The sequence below is a fragment of the Podarcis filfolensis genome (assembly GCF_964270895.1).
Source record: "Podarcis filfolensis genome assembly, chromosome: 6".
Lineage (NCBI taxonomy): Eukaryota > Metazoa > Chordata > Lepidosauria > Squamata > Lacertidae > Podarcis > Podarcis filfolensis.
Genome location: NC_139609.1, coordinates 91473637 through 91495163, shown reverse-complemented (window position 1 = coordinate 91495163; position 21527 = coordinate 91473637). Strand labels below are relative to the sequence as shown.

General features: G+C 45.1%; 1 protein-coding gene across 2 annotated transcripts in view; it reads right to left on the bottom strand.

The window, feature by feature from the left end:
• Positions 1-18289, bottom strand: part of COL20A1 (collagen type XX alpha 1 chain) — a 148973-nt gene extending 130684 nt beyond the window's left edge. The window contains exon 1 of one of the 2 annotated variants that reach the window (XM_083618337.1): positions 18271-18289. The gene's annotated coding sequence lies outside the window, so the exon portion shown is untranslated. Of the gene's footprint in view, positions 1-11154; positions 11252-18270 lie in introns of those variants that run through there. The other variant, XM_083618336.1, reaches the window with a different exon arrangement.
• Between the last annotated feature and the right edge of the window lie 3238 nt (positions 18290-21527).

Genomic DNA, 21527 nt, shown 5'->3' with positions numbered 1-21527 from the left:
CAGAGGACAAGATGGTTGGACAGTGTTCTTGAAGCTACCAGCATGAGTTTGACCAAACTGCAGGAGGCCGTGGAAGACAGGAGGGCCTGACATGCTCTGGTCCATGGGGTCAGGAAGAGCTGGACACAACTAGTAAACAACAAAAACAGTCATAGATAACCCTCTCTATAGTTTAAGGGTGCTGGTTTTACAGAGTTCTATTTGCCATCGGCATTAGCAAACTACTTGCCAGGATTCTCCTTGAATGTTAAAGAGATGCAATGTGTGGCTCTGACCACAGTTGCCTCTCTGGATTAATCACAACATACCCATTCTGCATTTGTAAGAACTCAAATTTTCAGCATGGCGGCACCAGAACTTCGGAACTCCCTGCCTATTGATATCAGACAGCTGCCTTCACTGTACCTCAGTGCCTGCTAAAAACATTTCTGTTTAGACAAGCCTATCCTGGTATTTAGAATATTGGTGCACATTTTAATCTGTTTTTAGTTTATTGCTGATTTTATTATTTAATGTTTTATTGTTGTAATTTTTTTCCCCTTAAAACCAACTTGAGGGTTTTTTGGGTTGTGTTTTTTTTACAATCGAGCAATGTCTAATTTTTAGAAATAAATAAATTCCCCGATTTCCAGCGTTCTTTTTTTTTCTTTTTTTCAAGTAAATTTTAATTGTTTTCCTTACATATTCTTTTCCAACAAACCATATTAATGCTATACATTCCCTTTGACTCTGCCGAGTCGTGACTCCCCTTCCTCTCTGCAACTGGTATATTTAACCCCTTTCTATCGCACACATCATTCTCACAATAGTACTATTATACATTATTATAATATAATATAATATAATATAATATAATACTTTTATATTATATATTATAATATAATTTTTATATAATATAATATATTATAATTTAATATAATATATTATACTTTTTTTCTTAAAGAATGTATCTAGTATTTGTAGACTTTATGAAGCAAAATATCCCGGCACGTTTCTTCTCATAGTTTTTGTGGGGGGAAATAGCCTGCTCCCACTTTCAATGTTTGAGTTTCCTACCCCCTCTCCGGAAAAATCCCTGCAGATGCCCATCTTCAATGTAGAGGAAAAACTTGATCTGGCAACTGAACCTTCCTTCAGCATTGATGGTGAGATCCTGCGGCTTTCACAGCACCCAAAGGCAGCAGAGGCTTAGGCGTTCCAGGGGGAGCCATGTATCGCTCACAGCTCTCTCCCCCACTATCTTGCTGCTGTCTTTACTCCCCATCCACCCAGTGCCGGATTTACGTATAAGCTAAACAAGCTATAGCTTAGGGCCCCACTCTCTTGGGGGCCCAAAAAAAAATTAAAGGAAAAAACCTGGATGTACATTTCCAAAATATAAGATAAAAAACAAATAAAATAAAACCTACATACAGCAACAGTGTTTTGTGTTATGTAGGCTCCTATGATGTAAGTAATGGGCCCCGAATGCTAGCCTTGTACAGGTTATAACACTTAATTTCATATTAATAAAGCTATTTATAATTATTAGTAGTTTGCACCATATATTTACACCTATTATTATTTCATGTTACAGCAAGTTTCTAGAGACTAGATTATGAGTCTTTGTAAATTGTGTTTCTAAAGGAACGTTTGTTGTTGCCAAATGCCAATGTGTGTGCATTATTAAGTTTGTTATGAATTAAAAAATCATTTTAAGTTAGAGCTTAATAATTATTTCACTATTATTATACTTCTTCTTAATTGTATTTCACTATTAATATACTTTTTCTTAACTGTATTTCAGTTCAACAATTACTTTGATAAAACACATATTTTGTTATGTGCAAATGGCTTTAGATACCTATTAGGTCCATAAATTACCTTATAGCATATACCGTAATTTTTGCTCTATAAAACTCACTTTTTCCCTCCTAAAAAGTAAGGGGAAATGTGTGTGCGTCTTATGGAGCGAATGCAGGCTGCGCAGCTATCCCAGAAGCCAGAACAGCAAGAGGGATTGCTGCTTTCACTGCGCAGCGATCCCTCTTGCTCTTCTGGCTTCTGAGATTCAGAATATTTTTTTTCTTGTTTTCCTCCTCCAAAAACTAGGTGCGTCTTCTGGTCTGGTGTGTCTTATAGAGCGAAAAATACGGTATTCAACACACACACAAAAACAGTGGCAATTTGTTGACAAAGGACAGCTGGACATATAAAGGGCCCCATTACCTTCATTAGCTTTGGGCAGGGATCAGCAAACTTTTTCAGCAGGGGGCCAGTCCACTGTCCCTCAGACCTTGTGGGGGGCCGGACTATATTTTGAAGGAAAAAAATGAACGAATTCCTATGCCCCACAAATAACCCAGAGATGCATTTTAAATAAAAGGACACATTCTGCTCATTTAAAAACGCATTGATTCCCTGACCGTCCGCGGGCCTGATTGAGAAGGCAACTAGGCCGGATCTGGTCCCCGGGCCTTAGTTTGCCTAATAATAATAATAATAATAATAATAATAATAATAATAATAAGCTTACCCCGCCCATCTGGCTGGGTTTCCCCAGCCACTCTGGGTGGCTTCCAACAGAATATTAAAATACAATAGTCTATTAAACATTAAAAGCTTCCCTAAACAGGGCTGCCTTCAGATGTCTTCTAAAAGTCTGGTAGTTGTTTTTCTCTTTGACATCTGGTGGGAGGGTGTTCCACAGGGCAGGTGCCACTACCGAGAAGGCCCTCTGCCTGGTTCCCTGTAACTTGGCTTCTCGCAGCGAGGGAACTGCCAGAAGGCCCTTGGCGCTGGACCTCAGTGTCCGGGCAGAACGATGGGGGTGGAGATGCTCCTTCAGGTATACTGGACCGAGGCCGTTTAGGGCTTTAAAGGTCAGCACCAACACTTTGAATTGTGCTTGGAAACATACCCATGGCTTAGGGCCTCATCAAACCTAAATCCAGCCCTGTGCCCACCCCTGATCTTCCACCTCACTCTGCCTAATGAAAGGGCCAGCACTGCATGAAGAACTGACTGAAGGATAGTCTCAAGACACACATTTTAAATCTCTAGATGACAGCAGCAGGTTGACTACTTAGGCGCTTGAAACACCAGATACGCATTATATGCAAGCTGCGTTGTGCTTATTGCCTCCTGATAGCTGAGGGGCAGTAATTTAAAATCAAACGTGACCGAGTGAGCCCAGGTGTGGTACTGTTCTCCCGCAGGAAGGAAGGAAAGCCTGAAGCACATGAAAACTCAGCTGTTTCTGCTGCCTCACTTCGCCACGTCAAAGACTCACAGAATCCAGCACGCACAGGGGCACCAACTGTTCCAGGGCCAGGGGTCTTGGCCGTGACCACCATGTTATTAATATTTTTTTGAATGATCTTTATTGCTTTTACAAGTTTCACAATCATAATACATATCTTATTTCTTTTAACCTTTATGCTTTTACTCTAAGGAGCTTGTACTTCCCTCCAACTGTTAACAGAGAAATCTGAGGGCTCCCTTGGACAAAAAAACAAGGACACCAGTCAGGAATACCAGAGCAAAACAGCAGCCAGTAGGTTTGGTCTTTACTGAAGACTGTCGCGACAGGACTCCCACCTGCAACAAGGTGGAAGAAGATGGAAGCCCAGAACAAAAGAGCCCCCAAACTTTTATTAGCTGCTAATCCCCATGTTACACCCCCCCAAAACTACATCACTCATACATCATGGTTACATCATGAAAGGAGAGGTCTGGTGGCAGTAATCTCAGCATCCTGGACTCCCCATGGTTCTCCTTGCCCTCCACTAAACACCCATCAAGTGTAACAAAAGAGATATTTACATTTCCCTGTTTCCCAGCCAAGTTAATCACACCCTTTTGTCTTCATCTGGGTTTGTTATTTCTGGAATGGCTTCCTGTCTGGCACTCAGGTATCAGGATGCCAGGAATTATCACTCAGGCAGAGGGGCTGCTGAGTAGCTGAGCTCACATGTCTATATGAATTTCTGACGTTTTCCCAGTGAGCCAGTACATTTATCAGTGAATTGTTACATTTGGTATTGTGCAGCAGAGGCCCTTTGAATAGATAGGAAGAAATTGTGATGAAGTGTTTTGTGGGGACAAATCACAAAAGTCGCAAAAGTGATTGTGCTGATTTTGGTAGTGGGCTGCATGTGTATGATATCTGCTGGAGGGGCAACCCCCTCCCCACCCTATACATAAATTCCTGCAACACCTCCTTCTTCTGGTTTCTCTCTGTTTCCTTTTATCTTTGTTATATTTACATTCTATGTAAACTTAATACTATAGAATAAAATTGTCTAAGTGTTATTAATGTACATCCTTCGTTGTTGTATTATATTGTTTCAATTCCCAAAGTCCAAACAAATGGTTCTTAATAAACATTATGAGGTCTGTTTCAATCCTGCGAGTGTCTTTATTTTGTGTACATTTCTTCTCTATGCATGCTATAAATTCCATCCATTCTCTTTGGAATATTTTGCCGCCCTGCTCTCGGATTTTTCCAGTCAATTTTGCTATTTCTGCGTACTCCATAAGTTTCTGCTGCCACTCTTCAACTGTGGGTGTTTCGTGTTGTTTCCATTTCTGTGCGAATAATAGTCTCACCGTGGTAGTAGCATAAAGGAACAGTTTCTGGTCCATCTTTGCCACCTTAAGGTCCATGAATAATCATAGTTTAGAGGTCCCACGCCCTAAGGAAGTCAGATTATCCTCCACCAGGGCCAGGGCCTTCTCAGTTATGGCTCCGACCTGGTGGAATGCTCTGTCCCATGAGACCAGGGCCCTGCAGGATTTAACTTCCTTCCGCAGGGCCTGTAAGACAGAGCTATTCCACCTGGCTTTCAAATTGAATTTAGCCTGATCTTTTATTCCCCTTCCTTTCCTTCCCTCCCCCTCCCCTTTTTATGAAGATTACCCACTCTGGGATCCCACAGCTAATTCTCCGCTGGTCTCCTCGCTGGCCCAAATAGGACTAATTTAGCCAGCTAGTCCTGGTGATCATCTAATGTTTATTGGATGGATTTCCCCCCTAAATTGATTTTTGAATTCTGAATTTATTGTTATTCACATTTTATTCTGTATTTTATGCTCTCTTTTTTTTTTCATCAATTAAGTGTTTTAAATTTGTTGTTAGCCGCCCTGAGCCCGGTTTTCTGAATCAGGAAGGGCGGGGTATAAATAAAATTTATAATAATAATAATTATCATCATCATCATCATCACTGAAGCTGGATAGAGTGGACGAGACCAAGAGTGAGTCCAACAGTCAAGAAGATGGCTTCTGCAAATGTTGTAGAGGGATGGGAGGGGCAGATGGGGCTAGTCAACCTGGGAAGGGAGAAGGACATTTCCAAGCACAATTCAAAGTGTTGGTGCTGACCTTTGAAGCCCTAAACGGCCTCAGCCCAGTATACCTGAAGGAGCATCTCCACCCCATCATTCACTGAGGTCCTCCTCCAAGGGTCTTCTGATGGTTCCCTCACTGCAAGAAGCAAAGTTACAGGGCCTTCTCGGTAGTGGCGCCCTCCCTGTGGAATGCCCTCCCATCAAGATGTCAAGGAGATAAAGAACTACAGTTTTCAGAAGACATCTGAAGGCAGCCCAGTACAGTGGTACCTCGGGTTAAGAACTTAATTAGTTCCAGAGGTCCGTTCTTAACCTGAAACACCACTTTAGCTAATGGGGCCTCCCACTGCCACTACGCCACCGCTGCGCAATTTCTGTTCTCATCCTGAAGCAAAGTTCTTAACCCGAGGTACTATTTCTGGGTTAGTGGAGTCTGTAACCTGAAGCGTCTGTAACCTGAAGCGTCTGTAACCCAAGGTACCACTGTATAAGGTAATTTTAAGGTTTGACATTTTATTATGTTTTTATATTCTGCTGGAAGCCGCCCAGAGCGGCTGGGGAAACCTAGCCAGATGGACGTATTATTATTATTATTATTATTGAAAACTCTGATCCTAAACCTCCACTGCCTTGGGGAACATTTTCAAGAGAAGAAAAGGCTGAGGGGTAAACCCTACACAAATCCAGGGTGGAGTTTGTAAGATGGTTAGATGGCATCTTGTGTGGCTCCTTCCGGCATGTCCTGCAGCCAAGCTGGTGCCAAATGTCTTGCTTTGTTTTCCTTTTGACCACATCAGTGAGACTGAGAGGGGGGCCTTGTCATCTGGGCAGCCCAGGACCTCCAGACACACTGCCCAGGCTGGTGCCCCAAGGAGGGCACTTTGGCGCTGCTAACACAGAGGTTTGGCTTCACCCCCAAAGGCACACTCCATTGTCTCTCGAGGCAGACGGTTGCCAACATACCAAATCCCATTTAGTAAGTGCTAAGGAATGGGGCCGGTCAGAGTAGACACGGCTAGGATTGCATTTATTCTCACATTTATATCGTAAGAAGAGCCAATGGCTCAACTGATCCAGAATCCTGTTCTCACAGCAGCCAATCAGATGCCTATTTAAAATGAGGCTACTATTTAAAATGGGCTACTTTTAAAATGAGGCTGCATTTTAAATTGCATTTTAACCTGTATTTTAATTTTTTTCTCCCCCCTATTATGCTTTTACTGTAATTTTACTGGTGTTAGCCGCCCTGAGCCCGGCTCTGGCTGGGGAAGGCAGGGTATAAATAAAATTTTATTATTATTATTATTATTATTATTATTATTATTATTATTATTATGTAGTGAGTTGAATATGACCCAAATTGCAGCAGTCTGATTTGTCCTGGAACAATAGGATTCAGAATACAGCAGTCTGATTGGTCCTGGAACAATAGGATTCAGAATGCAGCAGCCTGATTGGTCCTGGAACAATAGGATTCAGAATGCAGCAGTCTGATTGGTTCTAGAACAATAGGATCCAGAATGTGGCAGTCTGATTGGTCCGCAGGAGCCACCCAATCCAACTCCAGCCAGAAGTGAATCCGCAAACTGATTGGCCTACAGGAGAATCCCGGAATTAGCCAATCACGTGGGGCCCATTGTGTAAATAATGTATATAAAGCAGACATTTTGGGGGAACTTCCATTCCTCCTCACCACTATGAGCTGAATAAAGAGCAGGAAATCCACACTCGACTCTGAGTATATTTCTATTATTATTACTGGAAACTCACAAGAGCAACACTCTCCTCTTCTGTGGTTTTCAGCAACTGGTATTCAGGAGCAAAAGTTTTATGGTCAAGTAGGGATTTGGCCCCTATCTCTAGGGTCCCAAGTCCAATGCTCAAATCACCACACCACTTAGATTAATTATGCCCCTCGTTTAGTAATAATAATTGTATTATTTATACCCCGCCCATCTGGCTGGGTTTCCCCAGCTACTCTGGGTGGCTTACAGCATATCAAAAAACATAAAGCACCAAGCGTTAAAAACCTCCCAATAGAGGGCAGCCTTCAGATGTCTTCTAAAAGTTGTGTAATTCTTTGATCTCCTTGACATCTGAAAGGAGGGGCGTTCCACGGGGAGGGTGGAACAAAAATGGTAACAAAAATGGGGTTGGGAAGGGGATAGAAAGACTAGAAATGGATGGGATGGGCTCCTCAACCAACGTAGTGCAGGCACTCTTCACATGCCCAGATGCTCATCTGGGGCTGAGCATCAGAAAAAAACCTAGGAAGTCAAACAGGAGCCACTTTTGCTGAAGGCAAACAAGGAAATTGCTCAGGAGGAATATTGCTTTAAAAGCAGGTATGTGATCATGGCCACTGGTCCCATCACCTCCTGGCAAATAGAAGGGGAAGAAATGGAGGCAGTGAGAGATTTTACTTTCTTGGGCTCAATGATCACTGCAGATGGTGACAGCAGTCACAAAATTAAAAGACGCCTGCATCTTGGGAGAAAAGCAGTGACAAACCTAGACAGCATCTTAAAAAGCAGAGACATCACCTTGCCAACAAAGGTCCGTATAGTTCAAGCTATGGTTTTCCCAGTAGTGATGTATAGAAGTGAGAGCTGGACCGTAAAGAAGGATAATCGCCGAAGAATTGATGCTTTTGAATTCTGGTGCTGGAGGAGACTCTTGAGAGTCCCATGGACTGCAAGAAGATCAAACCTATCCATTCTGAAGGAAATTAGCCCTGAGTGCTCACTGGAAGGACAGATCCTGAAGCTGAGGCTGCAATACTTTGGCCACCTCATGAGAAGAGAAGACTCCCTGGAAAAGACCCTGATGTTGGGAAAGATGGAGGGCACAAGGAGAAGGGGACGACAGAGGACGAGGTGGTTGGACAGTGTTCTCGAAGCTACAAACATGAGTTTGACCAAACTGCGGGAGGCAGAGGAAGACAGGAGTGCCTGGCGTTCTCTGGTCCAGGGGGTCACGAAGAGTCGGGCACGACTAAACGACTAAACAACAACATGTGAAACCTGGATGTTAACTCGTATGAAGCCGAAACGGTCGAACACCGGATTCATATGCACGCCTTTGCAAATTTCAGTTACATTGAGGAATCCAGCACTGTAACAGCTCAAAATATGATATACTAACTTCGTTTTTCTATCTTTAAACCATAGCATATCAGCCCTGCAAAAGCAGGACCTCAAAAAATTATTTATGAACTCATAAACGCTCCTCCCCACGGAAATCTTTAGTAAAAGGCGAAAGATTTATACGATCTGAGGAGAAGCCAGAGTATAATTTCGCAGCTAGCAGTAGTCCCGGGCACAGGATCAGAGCCTGACCAAGAGGTTACGGTGCCACTTTGGACTGCCCCGAAAGCGCTCTGCGGCGAGCAAAAATAAGGTGAAGGAGGGTCCCTAACTCTGCCCCGCGGTTAGATAACCGGACTCTCACGTTAAAACACGGAAAAATCGCGCCCTATCTCCGCGCAATGCATCACGGTCGAAGCAAATGCAAATGAGGCCCCCGCCCCTTCCAGGTGTCGGCCCCGCCCGTGCAAGGCAGCCGGTGCAAAGGGTGGCTGGGCTCGCCCGGCTCCTGTTTGCGGAAATCAGAGAGTGGAACTTTTCAGTTTTCAGCTAAATCAGAATTCCTGCTGGTGGCTGCAGATCACGCAGCTGGAAAAGAGATCGTTGAAGAGGCCAGTTCAGAAGTTGGCAAAGTTGCCTGCCTGGAAGCCCATTTCCACCTTAAACCCGGATAAGCCTTGCATCCTTCATCCCCTCCTTAGCGGTGCAGCGATAAAACTGTCAGCACTTTTTGCAAAGCTAAGCCAAGCATCCGGAGCGGTTTCAGTTGTGTGTTCGAGTTTCCCCGCCTTGCAGGGGTTGGGATAGATGACCACTGGGGATCCATTCCAATTCTGTGATTCTACCAATTCCATGATTCTGTCCTAGATTATCTGGTGTTGGTTGTTGAGAAAGTGAAATGCACTCTGCACATGCCTGCTAGTTCTAAAGAGGGGACCCAAAGCGGAGGCCTGACTTTTGCTTCTTGGGGGGGGGGGAGTGTTGACAGATGGTCCGTTCTTGGATCGGAACCACAGTGGAGAGAAAGGGTTCAATCTCCCCTCCCTCAAAGAGGGATGGGTGGATCTGTCAATTTAAATGTACAATACGATACGATACAATAATCTTTATTGTCATTGTCCCATGCAGAACAACGAAATTGAAAAATCTACATCAGACATTTAGAAACCAACAAGCCTGCTATCCCAGCTATCCCAGCCTGGTTAACCCCCTGAAAACTCTGATACCCCATAATTAAATACAATATACTCCCATAGAAACTACCTTACACTGCGTTTAAAACCAAAATCACATTTGGATAGAAACTGTTTCTCAGACGGCTAGTCCTAGTCTTTATAACCCTGTACCTTCTTCCAGAAGGCAGAAGCTGGAAAAGATCGTTTCTGGGGTGCACACTATCCTGCGCTATCTCTGCAGCTTTCTTATGGCACCTGGAAGCATAGATTTGATCCAAGGTGGGAAGAGTGCACCCAGTTATTCTCTTCGCAGTCTTTACAACCCTGGACAGCATTGATTTTTTCCCTGACCGTGCAGCTCCCATACCACACACAGAGACCATAAGTTAATACACTCTCAACAGTACAATGGTAAAATGCCATCAACAGGTCCTTTGAGAGATTATTTTTCTGGAGGATTCTCAGAAAATATAACCTCTGCTGTGCTCTCTTCATCAGGTCTTTATTGTGTCAGTTTTCCAGCCCTAATTTCAGTTCCACAATTCTGCAGCAATTCACATTTTTTTAAGGGGGGGGGGACTCAGGAAAATTCATCAGCATTTTAATACAAATTTAGTACAAATTTCTCCTAATGTACACATCTATGTATCCAGTTTTGACAAGTACACACATTTATTCTTGCAATCAATTTCCTCCAATAGCATGCATTGTTCCATGTTGATTTCATCAATCAGGCACACTTTCCACTAAAATATGCATTGTTGTACATATTGCTTGGTTCGAGAACTGCCCTGCAAAGTTGGGAAATGTGCAAATTTCAATGGATGGTCCAGTTTTGCTTCCCGTATGGGTAGTTTCTTATTCAAATGCAAAGTTGAAATCTCTCCCATCCTTACCTGCAAACCAGAGGCTCACACAAACACACACAATCCCCCCCCCCCAGCTGCTAATAATAAATGAAAACCAAGCACACAATGGTGAATCAAATACTAAATGTAGTCTTGTTTGGCCCTAAGAATACCCAGAAGAAACATGGTCATGAATGTTGTGCAGAAGAAGGAGTCTGCACTCCACCTCAGGAGATTATCTTTTTAAAAAGGAACTTTGTTTTAGAATCATCTAAGGGAAGTGACTTTACGGGTCATCTAGTCTCAATGCAGAATCTTGCACTCCCGGATGCAACTACACGCTCCCTGAGAGATGACAAACCAGCCCTTACAACATCCCTGTGATGTCGCCCGGAATCATCATATTGCAGGTTTGAATGCTGAGAAAAGGCTTCCTTATAGAAGAACCGTAGGTGAGTTTACAGCTAAGGAGATGTTTATCTCGGAACCAGGGACTTCGGAGTTTACAGAGCACTCAGTTCCATTCACTACAGGATAAAAGTTGGCTCACAACTCATCACACCAGGCACTAACAGAGCTAAAACACAACGGTAGCAGGCACACACACACACAACCTTCATTTCCTGACCCAACACTTCAAAATCCCACTAGAGTCCCCTATAGCAAGTCCAATTTGCAAATAACTATAAATTGTCAATGAATATCTGTCACAAACCTGGAGTCTTTCAATGAGTGAGGTTCTTCCTTAAGTTGGCTGCGATGGTTTGAAGAATCTGAGTACATTCTTGATATCTGAGGAAGGAAGCCAGCGGCTTGTCTGCTGTCTTTGAGCTTTTTTTCATTCTGTCTGATTTTTTTTATTGTGTGTGTGTGTAAGATTTCGTGCACAGATGTCAGAACTGCTGATTGTTCGTGGGGGGGGGGGGGAGCAAAAGTTTCCAGGGTCTACAATCAATAAGAAAATAAATGCAATTTCTTTTTTAAAAAATAAATTGCATGAAACATCAGCGATACAGTGCAAAACATAGTCTTTCCAATTGCTCACCCTGCAGAATATCTCCAGACCTCTTCAAAGTAGCTTCTTAGAAAGCCAACCTAAAAGCCTATGTGGTTGATTCTTCCAGGGGTGCAAAGGGTCTGGATTCATAAACTTTGGAGTCTATGCCCTAAGGGGAAATAACCAGTGCCAGATTTACGTATAAGCTAAACAAGCTATAGCTTAGGGCCCCACTCTCTTGGGGACCCCCAAAAATTTAAAGGGGAAAAAACTGGATGTACACTTCCAAAATATAAGATAAAAAACAAAATAAAACCTACATACAGCAACAGTGCTTGTGTTGTGTATGGACCTATTAGGTCCATAAATTACCATATAGCACATATTCAGCACAAAGAACAGCAACAATTGGTTGTTGACGAAGGACAGCTGGACATGTAAAAGACCCCATTATCTTTAGTAGCTTAGGGTCTCTTCAAACCTAAATCCGGCCCTGGAAATAACTGTAGAGGATTGCATACCCAACTTCATCAATACACTGCAAAACATCTAAATAAATAAAAATAAACAAAGGGGGGAGATATGAATATTGACCCCCCCCCAAGAAGATATTCAGCACTTCACTATTTTAAAGTGTTGTACATTTACAAAATATAAGATAAAAAACAAATAAAATAAAGCCTACATACAGCAACAGTGTTTTGTGTTGTGTAGGCTCCTATGATTTAAGCAATGGACCCTGTCTGCTAGCCTACTCCCTAAAATATCCCTGGTTTGCTCATTTCTATATATAGGGTGCCTACATTCTGCATGGACTGGTTGCACAGCAACATATGCAAATGGCTTTAGATGCCTATTAGGTCCATATATTCAGCACAAAAAACAGTGACAATTTGTTGTTGACAAAGGAGAGCTGGACATATAAAGGGCCCCATTGCCTTCAGTAGCGATGGGCCTCATCAAACCTAAATCCGGCCCTGGGTCTGAGCATATGACGCTGATCCTGGGCCAACTACACTGGCTACTGATTAGTTCCTTAAACTTTAAATGGCTCAGGGCCACAACACCATCGGAGGCTCTTCTTTGTGTATCTCATCCACAAGAGGTCCAAAGTGAAGCAACACGGGAACGGGGCCTTTTCTGCAGTGGCTCCCTGTTTGTGGAATGCTCTCCCCAGAGAGGCTTGCTTGGCACCTTCATTACATATCTTTAGGCACCAGGCAAAAAACCATTTCTCTTCAACCAGGTGTTGGGCTCATTAAACAATCTATGGCTTTTTTAATTTGTTTGTGGGAGGAGAATAATTGGTTTACTTTTGTCTTTTTTGGCGGGTGTACTTTTCGTTGTGAGCCAAACTGTGATCTTTGGATGAAATTTGATAAATGTAATAAATCATCATCATCACCATCCAACTTCCATTTAAAAACATCCAAGGAAGGAGATTCCGCCACCTTTTGAGGGAGTCTGTTCCACTGTCAGAAAGTTCTTTCTGATATTTCGTCAGAATCTCCTTTCTTGTAACTTGAATCCATTGGTTCAGGTCTATTGGCAGACAGCAGTTTCCTTTCTAACCGGTGTGTATGTCAGACATTGGTTCAGGTCCTACCCTCTGAAACAGGAGAAAGCAAGCTTGGTCCATCTTCCATGTGACAGCCCTTCAGATATTTGAAGATGGAGATCAAAATTCCTCCTAATTTTCCTGCTCTCTGTAGCTGCTCCTGTTAACAGCTTCCAGGATAGCATGCTCAAAGCATCACCCATTTGCTGTCTAAAACAATACGATATGATACGATAATCTTTATTGTCATTGTCCCATACAGAACAACGAAATTGAAAAAATCTACATCAGACATTCAAAAACCAACACGCCTGCTACCCCAGCTAGGTTAACCCCTAGAAACTCTGGTACCCCATAATTAAATGCAATATACTCTGACTTGCTCTGTCCCTGCTCCTGCCAACCTAGCAGTTCAAAAGCACACCAGTGCAAGTAGATAAATAGGTACCACTGCGGTGGGAAGGTAAACAGAGTTTCTGTGCACTCTGGTTTCCATCACGGTTTTCCATTGCACCAGAAGCGGTCTAGTCATGCTGGCCACATGACCCGGAAAGCTGTCTCCCTCAGCCTGAAAGCAAGATGAGCATCACACCCCATAGTCGCCTTTGACTGGACTTAACCGTCCAGGGGTCCTTTATCCTGAAAGGGCATGTTCAATGTAGGAACAGCCGAGACGGTGCGAATTGGAACTGAGCAGGAACAGCAAACTGCCTCTTGCACATTGTGTGAGCACCATAAGAGGTTCTGGTGAGTACACTGCCAGCCTTGAGCCCTGCACTGGCAACCTCTGCCACTGAGAGAACAGGATGCTGGACTCGGTGTACCATTGGCTTGATCCAGTAGGCTCTTCTTAAGCTCTCTGCACTGAAGGAAATGGGATGAAACAAAATCATGGAGGAGGTCTATTAGGAAGCATTATCTGATGGACTGGGGCTGTCCTCCTTTTGGAGTTGTTGCTGGTACCGATCTCTCTTGGGAGACAATGGAAGAGTGCACCTTTGGGGATGAAGTCAACCTGTTGGAGAGTTACAGTGCCTGCTGTGGCTTTAAAGTCCAATAAGGGAGAGACGTGTTTTGTTGCAGGTGGGACGAATGAAGGCGCCCAGTTGTGCTGATGCAGATGCACCACAGCGTTTCTTCTCTTTGCGCACCTCCCAGTAGTCATTCCTCCTCTGGTCATTGCTATAGATCACTTCCCCAAGCATCATGTCTGCTACCTGGACAGTTATCTTTCCACAAGGGCCAACATTCATACCGAAATCCAGCATCGCCTGAGCTCTGCGAGTGCGGCTTTCTCCCAATTGAAGTGCAGAGTGTTTGAGGACCGGAACATTTGCAGGGAAACCAAAATGTTTGTTTAGAAAGCTGTTGTACTACCAACCTTACTGCATGCTTGTGAAACATGGACCACTTATAAACACCATCTCCAGTGCCTCGAAAGATTCCATCAACGGTGTCTCCGAAAAATTTACACATCACTTGGGAAGACAGGTAAACTAATACCAGTGTACTGGAAGAAGCAAAGATCACCAGTGTCAAAGCAATGATTCTTCAACATCAACTTCATTGAACTGGCCATGTTGTTTGGATGCCTGATTATCGTCTTCCAAAGCAACTACTCTGTGGGATGCGGGTGGCGCTGTGGGTTAAACCACAGAGCCTAGGGCTTGCCGATCAGAAGGTTGGCGGTTTGAATCCCCGTGACGGGGTGAGCTCCCGTTGCTCGGTCCCTGCTCCTGCCAACCTAGCAGTTCAAAAGCATGTCAAAGTGCAAGTAGATAAATATGTACTGCTCCAGCGGGAAGGTAAACAGCGTTTCTGTGCGCTGCTCTGGTTCACCAGAAGCGGCTTAGTCATGCCGGCCACATGACCTGGAAAAACTGTCTGTGGACAAACGTTGGCTCCTTCGGCCAGTAAAGCGAGATGAGCGCCGCAACCCCAGAGTCGTCCGTGACTGGACCTAATGGTCAGGGGTCCCTTTACCTTTTTACTCCCATAGAGACTACCTTACACTGCATTTAAAACCAAAATCGCATTTGGATAGAAACTGTTTCTCAGACGGCTAGTCCTAGTCTTTGTAACTCTGTACCTTCTTCCAGAAGGCAGAAGCTGAAAGAGATAATTTCCGGGGTGCGCACTATCCTGCCTTGGTTCTGTATATTTTATAACAAGTTCTGCGCGTCACATTTCTCACACCGGGAGACCGATACAACTCTCTGCCAAGAAAAGTGATGACTATGAACCGTAGCAACTTTTTTTGTTCTAAGATGTTCAAAGCAATCCACTCAGGACTTGTTGGTGCTTGAGTTCGAGACGGATGTATGTCTACTCCAGACTGATCAAAATGATCTTATTCTGGCCAACTTCGTTCTGCGTTGAAGCATCCTCTATTCCTTGAAGCCCTAAGCAGTTTCTCCAATTGAAGTTAATTAGGCAATTGAAGTTAATTAGGTGGTTATTTCACATTAAAGGAACAGGCTCTTGCAAACCAGTTTGGCTTGCCATTCATGTTGAGAAATATGTCGTGATGGCGAAGGGTGGAGAGGGGTCAGGAAGAGTGATGTGAATCCACAGATTGGATGTCGGAGGGCACAGCTGGCTAGAATAACACCTATTGCTAACAAAGTTCCCAACAGGACCTTATGGGGTCAGGTCATTGGTCAGTTCTGTTGACTCTGACCAACAGCAGCTCTCCGGAGTATCTGGATTTTGAGAAAATGTCACGGGTGCAGTGGTAGACCTCAGGGTCTCAAATTTCAGCAGTGTCCTGCGTGACACAACAAAAATGGTACCCCTGGTCTCTCACCTTCTATTTGACATTATAGTTGTGACACCCCCAAGGCTCTGCACCCAGTGGAACCGATCCAGTTGTGCTCTCTTAAATCTGCCTCTGATGGATGTCCGCCACAAAACGGCTGCCATGTTTGGCATAAAACAAAATGGCCAAAAACAAAGATAAGGAAAGGGGACAGGACCAGAAAACAGCATGGGCCTCTTCCCCCCTACATCACTTTCCCCATCAATGGAGGGAAAGGCACCTACAGCAGATATCACCACACTTCCTCGCGGAAAGAAGCTGTTTGCCATCTTTTCAGAATGGACGCAATCCTGTGGAATGCAGACGGGGGTGGCACTGTGGCCTAAACCATGGAGCCTATTAGGCTTGCCTATCAGAAGCTCGCAGTTCAAATCCCCACGACGGGGTGAGCTCCTGTTGCTCGGTCCCAGCTCCTGCCCACCTAGCAGTTCGAAAGCACGTCAAAGTGCAAGTAGATAAATAGGTACTGCTCCGGTGGGAAGGTAAATCGCGTTTCCGTGCACTGCTCTGGTTTGCCAAAAGTGGCTTAGTCATGCTGGCCACATGACCGGGAAGCTGTACGCCGGCTCCCTCGGCCAGTAAAGCGAGATGAGCGCCGCAACACCAGAGTCATCCGCGACTGGACCTAATGGTCAGGGGTCCCTTTACCTTTACTTAGGACCAATCTTAGTGTATTTTTGGTGTTTGTGGAAGCCGCCCAGAGTGGCTGGGGAAACCCAGCCAGATGGGCGGGGTACAAATAATAAATTATTATTATTATTATTATTATTATTATTATTATTATTATTATTGCATAGGTTAGCCCAGAAATTCCTCTGCAGCTTGTATTTTCCCTTCACAACCCAAATATTCAAAATTTCTATATTTATTAATTTCCATAGCATTGTAACCAGCTGCCAAGATGTATCCTCTCCCTAGCAGGGTGTGGGTCACTTTGGGGTTGAAAGGGGGTGATTTCTGTAAAGAAAGTTGATGAAGAACAACTACCATACAAAACAAAAAAAATTTTTTTCTTCCAGTAGCACCTTAAAGACCAACTAAGTTAGTTCTTGGTATGAGCTTTCGTGTGCATGCACACTTCTTCAGATACACATGCTACCTATCTGTAACTGGAACAACCATACAGTACCAGGTTTAGCAACATCTCTTATTACTGTACTATGATGAATCAAATGTTCTGAAAGCTACTTCCCACCTTTCTTTTGTCGGCCCTTGCATTGCCTTCCACTGTCTGGCCACCTCCATCTGAGCAACTGACAACAATAGCAACACTAGTTCTTCATTGTGCAGCAAAAAGTTCTGTTCATCTTCAGTCAAAGAGCAATGCCAACGTGGCGTCTGGGACCAAAAGCCGGCTGCTTATACCAGAGACTAATTCAAGCATCCAAACCCAGAATTGGTTAACTCTGGTGCATCTCCACCACATGTGAATAAGGGTTCCCCCTTTTCCTCACATCCATGCTAGCAGCTTGGGGGTCCTAATCAAATGAGAAAGCCTCACTGGGGTCCAGCGCCACCACAGAAGCAATGGGTTGGGTATTTTCACCTGTTCCTGCAAGGTCTTACAAGGCAATTAATTTCTTAAAATTAATGCATTTGTCACAGATTCTATAGAACAAGGGTGAAAGTGGGTAACAGTTGTGCAAAGCTTAAGGCAGAAGCTGGCTTTGCACAGTGCCACTTGGCTAGTGCCAGTGCTGTCAACAAGAACCATCAGCACTCCAAATCGTTTTGTACTGTTTAGAAATCCATTTTCTATCCGTGGAGGGCTAACATGGGAAATATGAATGGTTCTATTACATGGGATCTTTGAAAAACCAAAAGGCAGGAAGGCTTTCCAAAGCTTGGCAGAGGTATGACACTGATGTTGGGACCCAGATCCAATTGGCTGGCGTGCCAAGTCTATCTGTGATGGCCTGGGATTCGGATTCGGATGCTGAACCTGAGGGATCCCAGCCTGCAAGGAATTCCCCACCTCCAGAACCCACTGAGCCGGGGCTGAGGCATGAGCCTGAAGGGTCCTCACCTGTGCTGGATCCTGAGGTGCAGGCTGCAGCTGAGTCTGCTCTGGCTCCTGAGGTGATGGAGGACCCATTGCTTACAGGTGCTCCACTCTCAGCCCCCTCAGAGGAAGCTGAGGTTGCCTCTGGGTCTGGTAACCCTCCAGCCTCTCCTGAGCTACAGAGGCTCAGGGCAGAGAGGCGGAGGGAACTAAGTTCCTGCAGGAGGAGTGCTCGCCTCCAGGCCAGGAGAGGTGAGTCACCTGAGCATCGGGGCCACCCTGTGCCTGGGGGCAGATAAAAACCAGGCAGCCTCAGTCCCAAGTTGCGGGAGCAACTTCGTTGGTTGTCAGTTTCTGCCTGAACCCTGTCCTGCTATCCTGCCAGAGCTCCTGACCTCACCCGACTACCTGACCTGCATCCAGCTTCAACTTTTATGGACTGCCTCCATACTGCACCTTCGACCTCGGTCTGGACTTAGACCACGCCTCTCGTTTAGCCCATGGGACCGGCACACTATCATGGTGAAACTGGGAACAAGATGGGCTTGCTCTCTGCCCAAGGGATCAGCTGCGGTTTCTCTTGTTAAATTATGCCCATCTTCAAGCTGCCTTGTTTCTTGGGAATTGCAAGTCAAGCCAGGCCAGGCACTAGCCTTTCCCTCCCAGGAGCCATTAAGCATTCCCTCCCCCCGCAACCGCTAGCCTCCACCCCAAACGCTTTTGCTTAGTGCAGCTATTATAACATCTGCTCAAAACGGGAAATGACGCTCGATCATTACCCAGCAGAAGATCTTCGGGCATGAATTTTTAACAAGCGCTCCTTTCAAGTTCCTGAAAAGGCCCTTCATGAAAATTCAGCAGGCCTCGAACTCTGAGAGGCAGGCAAGGGTCACAGACTCTGAGCCGATGGTGTTGGGTGGAATTTACTATTCATATGGGTGTGGCAGGCAATCCTGCCCAGAGGCAGTGGGGAATCTGGGCACAGTGAGGCATTGAGGAGCAAGACATGAGGAAGAAGCTTGGGGGGGGGGGAGAGAAAGAGAGAGAATGGAGGAAAATGAAGAAAACTAATCTAATGTGCATCACATAGATTATTTTTATTTAACCTAGAGGGCCTAAAATCCCAAACTCTTCTGTTAGGGCTTTTCCGCACCATGCTCTTTCTAAGCATGGTCCACTCTTTAAAGCTCTGTGTCTGAGCATCCTTTCTTCTGCTCTGGGATTTTCCCCACGGAAACCTGCTCTTTAAAGCTCAGTCAGAGCAAACAATTCAGGAAAACCTGAATTCAAGTTTGCTCCGATCGAGCGCTGAAGAGTAGGTTTTCATGGGGAAAGCTCCATAGCAAAAAAACGAATGCTTGGACCTGTGCCTGGAAAAGGTGAAGGGACCCCTGACCATTAGGTCCAGTAGCGACCGACTCTGGGGTTGCGGCGCTCATCTCGCTTTATTGGCCGAGGGAGCCAGCGTACAGCTTCCGGGTCATGTGGCCAGAATGACTAAGCCACTTCTGGCGAACCAGAGCAGAGCACGGAAACACCGTTTACCTTCCCGCCGGAGCGGTACCTATTTATCTACTTGCACTTTGATGTGCTTTCAAACTGCTAGGTGGGCAGGAGCTGGGACCAAACAACAGGAGCTCACTCCGTTGCGGGGATTTGAACCGCCGACCTTCTGATCGGCAAGTCCTAGGCTCTGTGGTTTAACCCACAGTGCCACCCACGGTGCCTGGAAAAGGTAAAGGTAAAGGGACCCCTGACCATTAGGTCCAGTCGTGACCGACTCTGGGGTTGTGGCGCTCAGAAAGAGCAGGGCAAAAAAGTCGTAGAAGATTGTGCAGTTGGAAGGGACCAGGAGGTTCATCTAGTCCAATCCTCTGCAATGCAGGAATCTTTTGCCCAATGTGGGGCTTGAACCCACAATCCAGTGATGAATAACCTTGTGCTGTACCGACTGAGCTATACCAGGGCCCAGCTGGTAAATGTGGATCAGCCCGTGGTGCTACCATGACTCCAGAACCAACTGTACAAAGTTATATTCCCTCTAATGAAGTGTGAGGGAAATCACCATTGCCCTGACTGACAATTAGTTTTTAAAAACAAAAACAAAAAAACCACAAACCCCCAGGGAGAACACACAGCGCTTAGAGAATTAACCAAAAATAAATAAATAAATGAAAATGAGCAAAGTAGAATTTTTGAGACACCTCAGCAAAATATATAGTTTTCTTCTTCACAAAACCCTTTAAAAGCTATTATGGGTTGAAGGGGGTGTTCAAACTTCAATCGAGGAGCTGGATTGTAAACCTCCGTGCCAAGTTGCATTGAGCTCACAAGTGCTCCAGGGAAATATCAGATTGCAGTGTTTACGTTCTTAATCTCTCCCCTGAGCTGTGATGGTCTGGGGATAAACTGATGTTCGGGCATGAAACACACAGAACCAAATCCTGGAGTGGAATTAACTGCACATCAATAGATTTGAGATCTCCGCCATAAAAAACAGGCGTCATTTTATTACATCTTTGAAAGGCTTCTCTCTTTGATACGGCTGAACTAGTGTGCAGTCGTGTCTGCACCTTGTTTAATCCCAGTCGCTCATGACTCCAGGGGCAAATAATCTTATAAACAGAACATTCATTTTCCCCATCAGCGCTATTGCACTAAAGTGGCACAGGTGGAAGAACACTTTGCCTCTAAATAAGATTTTCAAAAACAACAACCCAAAACATACTTTTCACTATGTTTTTGATCATGCATTTTAGACAATAATTGCATTACAATTATTGCATTGCAAATGTTTTTCCTACTGTGAAATAGACTTCCGCTTGCATAATGGAACTTTCCCTTCCTCTCCCTGCAGCCAACTGCTCTCCTTTTGCCCTCAAAATCTGCTCAGAGGGTTGGAGGGCCCTCTGGACAGGGGTGGAGGAAGGGGGTGCGGTGGGGGCGGACTGCCCTGGGTGTCTTCGCTGAGGGGGGTGACATTTGGCAGTTGCGGGTGGGCGGTGCGCCGAATGTCTGCCATCGGCAATTTGCTCCACCTCCCGTGGGCGGCTTGCTCCGCCCCTGGCTGCAGGGTGTGTGCACCTCTCTGTGCACCCGAGTGGCTATCCCGTGCCTGGGAGGACACCCTCCGCACCCCACTGCCCTCAGGAGCACGAATATATGCTCTGCTGCTGCCTCTGGAGCAGATTTTGAAGGTGTGAGAGGAGAGGAAGAGGCAGAGCTCTGCATGTTTAGCATTGGGTACAACCCAAAGCAGTGAGGTATAGACACACATACAGGCTTCAGGTTACATACGCTTCAGGTTACAGACTCCGCTAACCCAGAAATAGTGCTTCAGGTTAAGAACTTTGCTTCAGTATGAGAACAGAAATCATCCGGCGGCAGCACGGCGGCAGCAGGAGGCCCCATTAGCTAAAGTGGTGCTTCAGGTTAAGAACAGTTTCAGGACCTCCGGAACGAATTAAATACTTAACCTGAGGTACCACTGTAGTCAGTTTGGGCCAGGCTGATGTTCCCTTTCTGAAGTTTAAATGACAGCCACCAAAACAGGACAGATAAGCCGTGTGTGTGCATGCACACATGTGCATATCAGAGAACTGTGTGTTGCTCACCCTCATCAGTGTCACAGTCATGACAGAAATGGTATTCGTGACATCCACAGCCACATTCCGCAGAGTGCTGATATGGTTGTATATACCACAAAACACCTG